This window comes from Micromys minutus (assembly GCF_963924665.1).
Source record: "Micromys minutus genome assembly, chromosome: 2".
NCBI lineage: Eukaryota > Metazoa > Chordata > Mammalia > Rodentia > Muridae > Micromys > Micromys minutus.
The window spans coordinates 58030219-58045081 of NC_137971.1; the positions used below are offsets into that span (position 1 = coordinate 58030219).

The 14863-nt window shown below is 44.8% G+C and overlaps 1 protein-coding gene across 1 annotated transcript in view; it reads left to right on the forward strand.

Annotated features, from left to right (window-relative positions):
- Nucleotides 1-12728: 12728 nt before the first annotated feature.
- CHID1 (chitinase domain containing 1) overlaps nucleotides 12729-14863 on the forward strand; it is a 37873-nt gene continuing 35738 nt past the window's right edge. Inside the window, exon 1 of the mRNA XM_080911690.1 lies at nucleotides 12729-12781. The gene's annotated coding sequence lies outside the window, so the exon portion shown is untranslated. The remainder of the gene's footprint in view (nucleotides 12782-14863) is intronic.

Here is a 14863-nt window from a genome sequence, read left to right on the forward strand (position 1 = left end):
TGCTAGGTAGGTGTGGTGTGTGTGTGTGTGTGTGTGTGTGTGTGTGTATCTGTGTCTGTCTGTATGTATGTATGTGTCTATGTCTCTGTGTGTGTCTGTGTGTGTTTTACGAGGACTGAACCTTTGACCTCACACACACCAGGAAAGATTTACAACTCAGCTATATTCCCAGCTCTATGTGTTACTTTTTCAGGCACCCTCAGCACCAGATTCTGAGAGCAATGTGTAGTCTGTAGCCTAGGCTTCGTTTAACTACTCTGCCTGGAGGCTTAAAGGGGTGAAACTCAGGGAGTGTTATGGATTGTCACGTCTATAGCTGTGACAGCAATGGCATCTCAGTTTTATTATTCACGGCATCTAAAAGAAGAACTTGTCACCTTGAAAATACATGGGCTCTATTCAAAAACAGAAAATAAATGAAGAAAATCTGAATCTGTGTATAAGAATGCATATCTGAGACCCCAGCATTCAGGAAGCTAAGGCAGGAGAATTTCCGTGAGTTTGAGGCCAGCCTGAGCTGTACATGCCAAACCAGATAGGGTTACACAGCAAGACTCTGTCTCAAATAGAAAAAGACAAAGACATCATACATTCACACACACACACACACACACACACACACACACACACAATATGCCGAAAATTTCAGCATTTGAGACATAGAGGCAGGAGAATCAGAACTTCAGCTAAATAGTAGTAATTGGAAGGCCAGTCTGGAATAAAAGAGACTCTACTTCAAGAATAAACAAACAAATAAATAAATGCTAGGATGTAACACAAATGTAGAGTTTTGGTTGTTTGTTGGTTTGGTTTGTATTTTGAGACAGGGTTGCTCTGTGCTATCCTGGAACTCTCTCTGTATACCAGGCTAGTCTCAAACTCAGAGAACCACTACCTCCCAAGTGCTGAAATTAAAGGTATATACCACCATCACCAACCCCTCTCTACCATTACCTCTCCAACCCCTGGCTCAGATGTAGTTTTTGCCTGTCCTAATTAGCTTTATCAACTTGACAGGCTAGACTCATCTGAGAGGAAAACCAAAGTACTAGGACTATAGTTGTAGGGAGGTATTGAGGAAGTGTCCAAATCAAATCAGCCTTGGGCATGTCTGAATGAGAACTGTCTTGAATATTAATTAATAAAGGAATGCTTATCCCACTGTGGGTGGCACTATCCATAGGTAAGTGATCCAGGGCTAAATAAGAAAGCTAGCTAACTAAGTAGGAGACTATGAGCAAGCTAGTAAACAGCTTTCCTTTATGGCTCCTGCCTCCAGGTTTATGCCTTGAGTTCTGGCTACACCTTCTCTCAGTGATGGGCATGGAAGCCAAATAAACCCTTACCTCCTCACGTTGCTTTTGGTTGGTGTTTTATAAATCAGAACACTGCTTAACATGTCTGAGGCCCTGAGTTCAATTTATAGCACTGAAGAAGATAAAGTCAACATTTTCCATGCATGGTGTCAAATATATACCATCCTAGCACTAGGGAAGTGGAGGCAAGAAGATTGGAACTTTGGAGGTGAACCTCAGTTAAGCAGAAAGTTCAAAGGTCAGACTGAGTTATTTTAAACCCTGTCTCAGACAACAAACATGGAGCTGGGGTAAGCTGTGTTCAGTTGGAGGCATTTGTTGAGCAAGAACCTGGGCTTCAATCTCTAGAAACTATATGAAGAAGCTGGGCATGGTGGCATCCCTAATCCCAGTACTGAAGGGGCTGCCTAAGACAGGGTGTCTACTGCTCTGATAAGACACAATAACCAAATGCAACTTGGGGAGGAAAGGGTTTCTTACACTTCCATTTCACAGTTTGTCACAGAAGAGAGCCAGGACAGGCACTCTAGCAGATCAAGAACCTGGAGGGAGGAGCTGATGCAGAGGCCATGGAGGAGTGCTGCTTACTGGCTTGCTCCTCATGGCTTGCTCAGTCTGCTTTCTTAAAGAATCCAAAGACCGCCAGTATAGGATGACACGGTGATGGGTGGGGAGCTTTCTACATCAATCACTAATTTTTAAAATGCCCTTTAGGCTTGCCTACAGCCCAATCTCGTACAGGCATTTTTTCAATTGGTTGTCCTTTTTCTTATGTCAAGGTGACATAAAATTAGCCAGACAGAGGTGAAGATAGGATGATCCCTTGGGGGGTCAGTGGAGAACAAGTCTAGCTTAATTAGTGAGCTATGGGCTGATGGGACCCTTTCTCAAAGGAGACAACTTGAGTTTCTGAGACTCAATGTTTTCCTCTGGCCTCTACACATGTATACACACACACACACACACACACACACACACACATACACCAACATAGACACACACATACATGCATCAAAATCTAAATAAATAAATTAATTAGTTAATTAAACCAAGAGATCAAAACTTGATAATGGACATAGGATTGGCTACTGGTTGGCCAAACCTAAACTAGAAAATAAAAAACCTTCTTAATTTCTCCCTGCTTTTCCTAGAACACTCTTAAATTTTTTATTATGTGCATGTATGCTTGTTTATATATGTTATATATTTCCATGTTTTTCTCGAGTGTGTGTGTGTGTGTGTGTGTGTGTGTGTGTGTATCTACATGCACATGCATGTGGAGGCCAAAGATAAACTTTGGGCATCATCCCCAGGATTGCCATACATCTTCTAAACAGGGTCTGACAATGGCCTGGAACTCGTTAAGTAGGCTAGCCAGGCAGGCCAGGAAGCCAGCCATCCTCCTGTCTCTACCTTAGTACTAAGCTTACAACATGCCAGCATGACCTATATTTTACATAGGTACCTGTGTCAGGGATAGGTTCTTCAGGCAAGCACTTTACTGACTGAGCTATATCTCCAGTCCCTCAGTTTTACAGTTGACAGAAAAGACAAAACAAACAGAAGTATGTAAATTCAGCCAAGAGATAAATCGATGCCTTTTCCTGGGGAAAGACAGCTCTTCCTATGGTCATGTCCCAGGCTGCCCCACTGTCAGCATTGATGTCAGGTTTTACTGCTAAAATTCTCTCCAGATCAGCAGTCATTTCCTTGCTGGAAACTCCAAGGGAAACATTTTCTTTTTCAGCAGCAGATCCCATCAGCTCAGGCCACACCCATAGCTGTGGACCTGGCTAAAAGCCTTTTGTTTTGTCAACTGCTTGAGAACAGAGGCCAAGTTGATTATCAAGGAAGCTTCAGATATAGTGACTTAAATAAGAAGCATGTTGTTGTTCCCTTATGGAATGTCCAGTGGTCCACGCTGCAGGGTTAAGGGCTGGCAGAGAGTTCGATGTTCCCCGTCATACATCGCTTGTCTCTGGCTTCTAAATAGATGTTTTACCAGTTGTTCTCAGAGAGTGGAAAAGGATGGAGCTGGGGCATTTCATATCATGCACAAGGCTCCAGGATGATCCTTAGCACTATGTATATAAAAACAGTGCACTGGTGGGCAATCTCATAGTTAAGACAGGATGACTGTTATAGCATCAAAGCTAGTTTAGCTACCTTGAGATCCTCTCTAAACAGAACAGGAGGGCTGGAGAAATGGCTCAGCAATTAAGAGTACGTGCTCTTCCAAGGACTCAGAATGGATTCTCAGCACTCACAAGGTGGCCTTATAACCATCTAGTTCCAGGGAATCCAATGTCCTCTACTGGGCTCTATGGGTGCCAGGCACACATATGGTGCACAGACATTACCCAGAGGCAAACTACCCATACTGGTAAAATAATGTTAAAAAGAAAAGACAGGACTGAGGAGATGGAAAGGTGACTCAGCAGTGGAGAGTGAATGGCAGCTCTTCCAAGGAACCCAAGTTAGGTTTCTAGTACCCATACTAGTAGGCTCACAGCAGCTCTGCGGGATCTGATTACCCTCTTCTGGCCTCTGAGAGCACATGCATGCACATACACATACCCAGAGAGACAACGCACACTCACAAAAGCATGTGTACACACACTAAAATCAACATTTTTTTTTGTAAGAGAAAGCTCCCCCAGAGCCACAGAAGAACTACTCCTGAGGCCTCTCTGCAGAGTTGAGTTACTGAGGTTTTGGGTTGTTGCATCATTCTACAGCCATTACACAAAGAGGACCTGCTGAGCAGGAAGTAGTGCCAGGGCCCTGGTGAGACTTGCACACCAATGGTGGAGATTATAGTTAATTCCTGACACTAGGTTGTCTTCTTTCTACAATACGTAAACTCCAGAGTCTAACCCCAAGTGGACATGTTACCACCAGAATGGAGGCTACATTTCCCCGCCTTCTCTGCATCTAGGCATTGCCAGGCAATGACAGAGCTTTAGGCATAGTGTTCATTTCTCGTGCTTCCCATAACTAGTGGTACAGTGGGTTAGAGTAAATGTAGCAAGCACTGGTTCTTGCACAGTCCTGGAGTTCTTTCACACTGTTAGAATTCCAAGATCAAGAACTGGCTCCTCCCACGGCTTCTCACTTTGGCTTGTAGATAGCATCTTTTTCACGGGCTCTCACATGATGTTGTTCTGTTCATTTGTGTCCTGTTCCCTCTTCTTAAGAATTCTACCAGGAAAAAAAAAAAAAAAGAATTCTACCAGGGCTAGTAAGATAGGTCAGTGGTTAAGAGCATGTACTACTCTTATAAAGAACCAGGGTTCCCTTCCAAACATGGCAACTCACAACTCTCCATAACTCCAGCTCCAGAAGATCTGATACCCTCTTCTGGCCTCCGCGGGTACCAAGCATGCACACCATGCACATGCATACATGTGGGGAAACATTCAATTAAAAGTAAATAAATCTTAGTTCTATCATGTATGATGAGAAACTATCTTTCCGAGTGGCATCATGTGAAATAGTTACACCTGCCATAACCCTGTCTGCTCACTCTGCAGTACTAAGTACTACTCAACACAGGCCATGATAGAGATGCATATTCGGAGACCTGGTTTGAGTGCCTGACCTCTCTCCTAACCCCCTCCTAAAAACTTGGTGTTTAAGGTTGGCTTGCTTGTTTTTAACCTTTAATCAACTAATAAATTATTTTGTGGAGTGGGGCAAGTTTGTGGGGAAGGCACAGCACATGTGTGGAGGTCAAAGGACAATCTTCAGGAGTCAGTTCTCTCCTTCTACCACGTGGTTCTGGGGACTGAACAAAGGTCCTTAGGCTTGACAGCAAGTGCCTTTACCTATAGAGCCGTCTAAACCAACCCTCCTTGACTTTAAAAAAAAAAAATCTCTTATTTTTATTTATGTGTATGGGTGTTTTGTCTGCATGCAAGTCTGTGCACCATATGTGTGCAGTGTCCTTGGAAGTCAGAGGAGGGCAGCAGATCCCCAGGTCCTCTGGGGGGGTCCTCTGAGTCAGTTCTCCAGCCCCAAGGTGGGTTGTTGTTGTTGGGTTTTTTTTTTTTTGTTTTGTTTTGTTTTGTTTTTTGTATCTTACTATGTAGCTCAGGCTGGCCTCAAATATATGGTAATCTCCTTTTTCAGGTATACTGAACTTCAACCCCTGATTCTTCTCCTCTACCTCCAAAGAGCTGGGTTTATGTGAGTCAGTATGATTAAAATCTCTTTCTTTCTTTCTTCCTTTCTTTCTCTCTAAAGATTTGTTTGTTTGTTTATATGAGTGCTCTGTTTCCATGTGTGTGTGCCTACATGACAGAAGAGGGCATCAGATTCTATTAGAGATGGATGTGAGCCACTATTTGGTTTCTGTGAATCAAATTCAGGACCTCTGGAAGAGCAGCCACTGCTCTTAAACACTGAACCATGTCCGTAGCCCTTAAAACCTTTTCTTACGAGAAGGAACTCACACTTAGGAGAGAGAGAGGGAGGGGGAGAGAGAGAGAGAGAGAGAGAGAGAGAGAGAGAGAGAGAGAGAGACAGAGAGACAGAGAGACAGACAGAGACAGAGACACAGAGACTCTTCAGGCCTCCTCATTTCCAGACCCAGACCTCCAGAATCCCCGAGAAAACTATCCAGAAATATTCCATTTAACTCCAAGGGTAGGTCCCTATGTCTGGCTCTGTGGCTTCAGCCAGGGCAGCTAATAGACTCATTTTAAAACAGACCTCAGAAAAGGAACTTCTGGAAGGAACACAGAAAGGTGTCTAAGTATCTTACTCAAGTTCTTTTCTTCTTTCTCCCTTTTTCTTTCTCTTTTTTTCCATTTTCTTTCTTTCTCTCTTTCTTTCCTTTTCCTGTTGAGCCTGGGTTTCTCTTATGTAGATCTGGCTGTCCTGGAGCTTGCTTTGTAAACCAGGCTGTTTTCAAACTCACAAAGATCCGTCTGCCTCTTCTTCCCAAGTACTGGAATTAAAGGCATGTGCTACCACACCAGGCTTAATTAGGACTTCTGTTGATAAAACACCATAACCAAAAGCAACTTGGGAGTAAAGGGTTTATTTCATCATATGGTTTGTAGGTAATCATGAAAGGGAGTCAAGGCAGGAGCTTGGAGTTAAAAAACAAAACAAAACAAAACAACAACAGCAACAAAAAAACAGAAGCAAAAAACTTGAAAGAATGCTGCCTTCTGGCTTGCTCCCATGGCTTGTTAGGCCTGATTTCTTACATACAGGGCAGGGCAGGGGTGGTACCACTCACAATGGGCTGACCCTCCCACATCAATCACTAATTAGGAAACTGTCCCCTGGGCTTGGTTCTTAATCAGATAACTCTAGCTTGTGTCAAGTTCACATATAAACAATAATAACAACAGCAACAACAATAAAATTCCAAAACACTGGGAATAGTGCTTTGCACCTTTCAACACCATTGAATGATTTTCCTGGAGCTGTTGAGAAATCAACCCCTTTCAAATTGCATATGTAGTGATTTGAATAAGAATGCCTTCATGGGCTCACATGTTTGAATATTTAGTCTCCAGTTGATAGAACCCTTTGGGAAGGCTTAGGAGATGTGGCTTCCTTGGAAAAGGAAGTGGGCTTTGAGGTTTAAAAAGACAGGATTCCCAGTGTTGTCTTTCTCTCTGTATTGTGGTTGTGTTCAGGAAGTGAACTCTCAACTGTTCCTTCACTCCACTATCAGGAGTTCTAATCCTCTAAAACTGTAATTAAAACAAAAACTTTCCTTTTCTAAGCTGCCTTGGTCGTGGTATTTTAGCAAAAAAATAGAAAAATAACTTAAGACAGAAGCTGGTACTAGGAGTTGGGTATTGCTGTGACAGACCTGATCATGTAAGATTATTTTTGTTTGTTTGTTTTTGTTTTTGGAAAATTAGAAGACTTTTCAACTTGGATCAGAAAAGCATACTGTAAACAGATCTTAATGGGCCCCCCTTTTAGGCTTGGAAGACAGCAGTGCTGAGAACCTTGTAAACTGTGGAGGCTCAGCTGGGGAGGTTTCAGAGAACACTATTAGCAACTGGGCTAGAGACATTTTTGTGATAATTTGGCCAAAAATAACAAGAACAAAAAAAAAATGTAGTTGCCTTTTGCCTCTGTCCTAATACTTTGCCTGAAGCTAAAGTGAAAATTAATGGACTAATTTCTTTGGGGAAGATTTCAAGACAGCTTAATATTAAGTCTGTTGCATGGTTACTAGTAATTCCTCTTATGCAGATCTACCATGAAAAAAACAAGTTGAGTAAAAAGAAATACAAAAAAGTGCAATTTGAGAAGAAAAATAGTACCAGGAAATTCAATGTTGAAACCAAGGTTTGTGCTGAAAGACAAATGAAATCAGAGAAAGTCCTTACCCAAAATGGAAGAGAGGACGTGGTACTCTTAGGGTATGACCACAGCCAGCTAACCCTGTGACTGGGAGGAAAGGGTCCTAAGGAAATTTATACTCCTAAAGAGCAACAATAAACCAAAGCCTTTACAAATGTGATTCAAGGGGTCCAGAGTTCACTCCAAGTTGCTTGTCAAACTTGGCAGTGTCTTCCATGTGGCTCAGGCTTTAGGGGCATGAGACATGTATAAGGAGTTGTGGAGTCCTTCACAGTTCAGGAGAGCCACTGAGTCCAGGTGGATGGCACAAAGTCCTGCATGGGAGCTCTGAAGGGCCATTGTGTGAGGCTGTGGAACCAAAGCCTGAATTGTGTTGGAAATCCAACGTGTTAGAAAGGCCAGAGCTGTGGGATATCTGCCAAGAAGAGCTTCGCACAGTGGGTGGAACCATCTGGAAAGAGAGCAAAGCTGGAAAGGAGCCACCAATAAGCCCTTTGATTTGAACATATAGGTACAGTAAAAGAGTTTGCCTTGCTAGGTTTCAGTCTTACTTTGGTCCAATTTATTTTCTCTCTCTCTCTCTCATTAAGCCTCAATTCCTCCCTTTTGGAATGGTAATATATATTCTGTACCATTGGAAGTTGGAAATACATTGCTGCTACCCAGCCTCCACTTCCCTTTAGTTTGAGGTTGTAGGCTACTTTCAGAATATTATGAAGTATAAAAAAAAATTGGTTTTACATGGGGTTTCAATTAAAAGATTTCCATCAGTCTCTGAAGACACTTGGACTTTGGACATTAAAAGGGTGTTGAGACCGAGAAAGACTATGGGTACTTTGGAGTTGGGCTAAATGTGTTTTGTCTTCTGGTATATATGGCTATGAACTTATGGGTACAGGAAGTGAAATATGGTGGTTTGAATGAGAAGGTTCCTTTCAGGCTTATATGGTTGAATACTTGGTCCTCTGTTAGACTGTTTGAGAAGGATTAGAAAGTATGGTCTTGTTAGAGGAGGTGTATCACTGGAGGAAGGCTTTGAGGTTACAAACCCTTGTGTGTGGACCAAGATTCTATCTCTCCACCCTTCATTCACTTCACCATTATGGACTATTTGTCTTGGTCATGGTGTTCAATAACAGCAATAGAAAAGTAACTAATACAATGCTAACCAACAACAGGAGTGTCACAGTTCTGGAAGCCAAAAGTCCAACATAAAGCTAGCATACAGGTGGGATTCTCCTGGAGGCCTTGAGGTAGGTGCAGGTGGCTAGCCTCAGAGCTGTGTTACTCCCTTCTGTCCTCACCCTCACACAGCTTTCCTACCTGTCTCAAAACTCCCTCTCATCCTCTTATAAGGACAGCCTCTCCTCACATCACTGGATTTAGGGTCTACTCTAATCCTTAATCCAAGGTTCTTAATTAAATTATATGGGCATTGTTCTGATTGACAAATAAGGTCACACTGAAAAGTTATAAGAATTAGGACTTGCAGTGTTTTGAGGAGGGGGCACAATTCAACATAATCATCCAATAAGAAACATTGCCCCTTTGCCTATTGCTGCTACCCAGCCTCCACTTCTCTTTAGTTTGGGGTTGTGGGTTACTTTCAGAATATTATGAAGCATAAAAAAAAAAAAAAAATTCCCCTGCAGGTACCTTGAAGCAGCAGTTCTTGGCAAAGCCCAAATGCTGCAGGTATAGGATCACATGCCATCCATATGGCTGCCCAGCTGCTGACCAGACACCTATACACAGCAACCATCTTGGCCAAGGTCAGCCAGGCCAGCCTTGGGGGGCACAAACAATTTGCTGTGCTGGCCCTGGAGCTCTTTCCAGAAGCTTCCTCCTTCCTTCTTTCCTGGAATTGCTTATTCCAGCACTGAGAGAGGGATGTTTCTGTTCACAATGGGAGAGGGAGCTGTAGCATGAAGTGCTGGAATGTTCCCATCCTTCTGGACTTCTACCCTTTGCACAGGGCTGTCTCCAGATCTAGGAGTGGCATGAAACAGACGCCTTCTTGATGACCCAGGCCAAGGACCTTGGTTAGAACATAGTAGAAACATGGGTCTTCACTGTCAGGCAGGGGCTTGTTGGTGCTGATTTGGCAAGTGAGTAGCACAGAGCCACTTTCAAGACTAGGATTCTACCTTCACCCCACCTAGGGACGCTGTTGAGAACACCTCTTAGCAGGCTTAGGCTGACGATCCTTAACTGGCCATGTGCATGAGGGTGGTGTGTTCCCAGAACAAGAGCAGAGATCTCAGTTGGTAGCAGAAAGCCCATTGGGTGAACAGCAACTGCACTGCTCTGGTCTACTTTTCAGTGCCAACTGCAGGTAGATGGTGGCTCAAGCCAGCCTCAGAACACCAGCCTGGGTCCCATACCTCAGGTCAGGACATCCCACATTGCTGTGGTAACAAAGACTGAGGAGCTGACTGAAGTTTGGTTTAGTGCTTTGTCCAGGGGAGTTAGACTTACATTAAGGTAAATAACTAGGATTCAGTTTGCTTGTTTATTTATAGGCAGGGTTTCATTTAGCCCAGGCTGGCTTTGAATATCAGATTTCAGTTATGAGCCACTATGCCTGCCTTTTTACAATCACTTTTGGATGCCTTTGCATTATGTTTTACTCTACTTCAAACACAATTAAATAAGCCTTTTCAATATTTCAAACTCCCTCCCTTTCTCTCTCTCTCTCTCTCTCTCTGTCTCTCTCTGTCTTTCTCTCTCTCTCTCTCTCTCTCTCTCTCTCTCTCTCTCTCTGTGTGTGTGTGTGTGTGTGTGTGTGTGTGTTGCTATTTAACCTAGGCACGCCTTGCACTTGTGGCTATCTTCCTCTTGTCTCTGCCTCCTAAATGCTGATATTATAAAGGCATGCACATCTTGCACATCTGGCCTGAATTTCCAAAACGCAACCCCCCTTTTAGTACTTTGTTTAAATGAGCAACAATATCACAGGAATCTCAAGAATTTGAATTTTTTGAAAAGTTAATTCCTTGGGCCAAGGAGCTGACTCATTGGGTAAAGGTGCTTGATTAGAAACTTGACAGTCTGAGCTGGATCCCCAGAAACCACATGAAGGACGGAGAGAGCCAATTCCCAGAAGTCGTCCTTTGACCTCCACATGCCTCCTCCTGTTGCTTGCTACACACACACACACACACACACACACACACACCACATAAATAAATGAAATTAAAAGGCATCTTTTTCAAACAAAAAATAAATAAATACAGGAAATCTAAGGTTACCTTAACTACTCCAAAAACATTAAAAGTGGAATGGATTCACTAATACAGAATCATTAATGCTTTGGTTCTGATTCTTTTAGACTTTCCTACCCCTCTTTTTGTATTTTCTCGGTGACTAAAAGGTGGGTAGCCACTTGGAGTCATTTTGGGGCTGGGGACGTAGCTCAGTGGTAGTGTTTGCTAAGTAGATGTTTGGTTCTGGGTTCACTCCTAACACCAAGGAGGGGGAAAAATGCCAGTGTTCACCTAAACACACATACCAAGGATCTTGGCACCTTGGTCCAGCTGTGCAGCTGGGGGGCAGGGCAGACTTTGTGGGGATAACTCAACAGGCTTCTGAATTGAACCCAATGGAACCCTGAAAAGGAGCTGGTCTTGAGCTTAGTTTTTCTCTCCTTTGTGTTCTTAGAGGCTGCAACACAGACTGGGAATGGAATCCTTAGTAGACTTTGCCAAGTCTTTAGCTCAAAGACCTCTGACATCCTTTGGATCCAAATGCCTTCGCTGGTTTAAAAGAATGGTGGTCTCTTTAGTATTGCTAGGACTGTAGAATTCTCAGAACATCCACCTCTCCAGAGTTCTGCGCACTTGGAATCACTACTCTGGGCATTTGTTCATAGTAGGGTGCTGAACTGGTTGCCGGGAAAGCAGAGGGTGATGCTCAGCATGCCTTAGTATACACACCCAGCCCCGCCCCGTAGAAAAACTTGGGGGACAGATGGCAGAAAATATGGGGAAGAGAAAGGAGGAAACGTGATTAGGAAGGAAGAACACAAAGCTCAGCTCTGTGAGAAACCTCTGCAGCAGCAGGAATGGGGAAACAGCCGTACTGCGAATCCTGGAACAGACCCTAGTGGAGTGGGCTAGAGGGTTTAACTGGGTGTGGACAGGCCAAATGTGGTTTCTGCAGGAAACTGCTGGGAACAGCAAGGGATGGGGGTGGGGACTAGTCAGCCTGATGAAAAATAAAAATGCTGGTCACGTGTGCTTTCAACCCACTCGAAGAAGTGTCTGGGCTCCTCTTGCTAAAGCTGAGATGGGGGTGGGGAGAATGTTTTCTGCCTCTGTGGGTTCTAGCTCCAACAATTTGCTAGATCGAAATGAGGACAGAGACAGCTCTGGGATTTGGATAGGTAGAACGTTCGCTGTGCAAGGCCATCTGGAGAAGGACATTACATTGCCTGGAGCAGTGTCCCTGCTGGAAACAGTGTAGTGGGCGCTGCAGACCTACGGATGGTGGCAGAAATGTGGCAACGGGGATAATGTGGAGAGAAGTTCAAAGGCTTGGCGCAGTCTGTTCTGACACATCTGGGAGACCACGGAACTGACTATGCACATAGTGACCCGCGCCACCCATACTTGACAGGGATGGGTTCCCAAGACCCTTAAGGCCTTGGTAGTCGCTTATGTGGACATGATGTGGACTTCAGCGCGGGTGCTAAGGCAGCCAGACATCAACCCCGGAGCAGGAAACGCTAAACACCACCACCAAGTTCTCTGCGAGGATCTCGAGATCTGACTCCACAATACTGCTGTACGTTAGGCCTTTGAACATTCAGGGTACTAGCTGCAGGAGCGGAAACAGCACTCAGGACTACGCAGTACCCGCCATGCTCACCGGGCTCTGTCCTCAACCAACTGACAGATCCCGACCCACTCTCTGCCCTTCTCCACTCTACCTGCAGCTACGAGGCTCCGCCTCTAACTCCGCCCTCCAGCACTCTCGGCCCCGCCCCATCCCAGCGTGCAGTGCGCAAGGCATCTAGGAAGCTGGCGTGGCGCAGCGGGAACGTGTGGCAGTCTGTGGGCGGGACTTCCGGCTTGCTGAATCGTCTTCCGGCCGTGCTTGATGGGTCTGGCCGGTCTCCTGACATGAAGGTGAGCCCGGCAGTGGCGGCAATGGGACTGCTTCATATTCCGCGTCTTGATGCGGGAACATCGGGCAGCGAGGCTCTCCCGGGACAGAATGGGCAGAGTGTGAGCGGGAAGGAGAGCGCACGGATGAGAGTGAATGTGGGAGCTTTGAATGAGGGTGAGGAAGCGTGTGAGAATGAGAGGGTTTGAGGGGGGAGAACGATTGTGTTAGTGTGAGAATAAGCTAGTGTGAGACTAAACAGATGTGAGGGTGAGTGGGAGGTCGTGGAGAATGAGCAGATGTGAGAAAGCAAGCGTGTCAGTGTGAGAGTAAGGGCGTATGTGAGAGAGCGAGTCTGAGTGAGAGGGAGTGTGAGGGCCAGAATGGGTGAGAGTAGGTGTGAGAACAGTGATTTTATTAGGGTGAGAAAGCGAGTGGGGATGAGTGTGAGCAAGGGTGAGAGATTGTTAGGATGAGAGCTGGTATAAAAGAGTGTGACAGTGTTCTTTAGTAGAAGTGTGAGCGCAAGTGTGTCAGCGTAAGGGAGCTTCAGAGCAAACAGTAATATGAGAATGTGAGAGAGAGCACAAAGCCATTGCATAAAATCAAGAGAGCCAGTGTCAATGGCACATGACTTCAATCCTAGCACCTGGGAGGCAAAGGCTGGCAGATGGGTCTCTGTGAGTTCTAGGCCACCCTCATCTATGTAGTGAGTTTCAGGACAGCCAGGGCTACATAACAAGACCCTGTCTCCACAAAAGAGGTTGGGGGTGGGGCAAAAGAATGTGTGAAAGCATATGTGAACAGCACAGGAATGAATGTGAGTGGTAAGTGTGTCCGTGTAGCTGTATATGGAGGAGTGATGTATAAAGGGGTATAGACAAGAACCAGGATGTAAGATAAAGAAGTCAGAGATATCAGAAGTGTGAGTTAGTGTGAATAACGTGTGGAGCCACAAATGGAAGATGACATGAGTATGCAAATGAGTTAGGGAGGCCATAGTGGCTGCCGGGCATAGCGAATGAGCTCTATGTGGCAGAATGGAAGCCTGAGGTAGGAGGGTATACAGCAAGTTGTGTGGGTCCCTTCAAGTTTGCTGGGTCCATGAGGCTAGGCCCTGCCCTCAGTGAAGCCTCAAATCCTGAACACTCTGTGATGGAGAATTTTCACAGGACTTCCCACAGGTCTCTAGACTGGAGCCCAGGGAGGCCCAGAGACAATGTGCTGGTGACAGAACTGGAACTTGAGCCATCTTATCACAGTCCTGTTTGCATTGCATTGTACAGTTGGGATGGGATGGTAGCCACGTGCCCCACAGCTTGGTGGGCTACCCCTGTGTTGCTCTCCTCATCTGTGAATGGGAATAACACTGATACCTGCCTGAGTCCTGGGCTGTGGAGAGAACTTGTGGGTAATGCACCAGGTTTGGCATGCAGCATATGGTCAATAAATATCACCTGGGGTTGTGATCATCCTGCTTCTTACGTCACCTTCATTTCCAACCATACACTCACCCACCTCTTCATATGAACAGTTCTCTCCAAAATTTGTTCTCAAAAGTGAAAATGTGGGATGGCCATTATACTTGCTATTAAGAGCAGTGGATCTATTAAGAGAAAGGAGAGGGCTGAAAGTGTGGCCCAGTATTTTCTTAGTATATGGGGAGCCATGAGTTTAATTTCCTAGCCCTACAAAACTAAGAATAGGCCGTGATGGTAAAAGGTACTTGGGGCACATCCGTTGGCATTCCTCAAGTCCTGCAATACCAAAGCAGGAGCAAAGTGTCCTCTAAAAGAATAGCCAATGCTCTTAATCACTGAGCTATCTCACCAGTGCCCTCTTCCCCATTTAATGTTTTCAACAACTTTATTTTTATGTGTATGTGGTTTTTGCCTGCGTGTATGTATGTGCTCACAGAGGCCAGAAGAAGGTGGTGAGCTTCTGGTAAGTGTTGGGAATTGAACCCAGATCCTCTGTGAAAGTAGCCCGTGCTCTTAGCCGATGACCCATCTCTCCAGCCCCCTAAAGTTCTTAAGAGAGAACTGAAGTGGACAGTGTACCACAAAGTAAACAATTAGCTTCTTTAACTCTGCACATGCACAGCA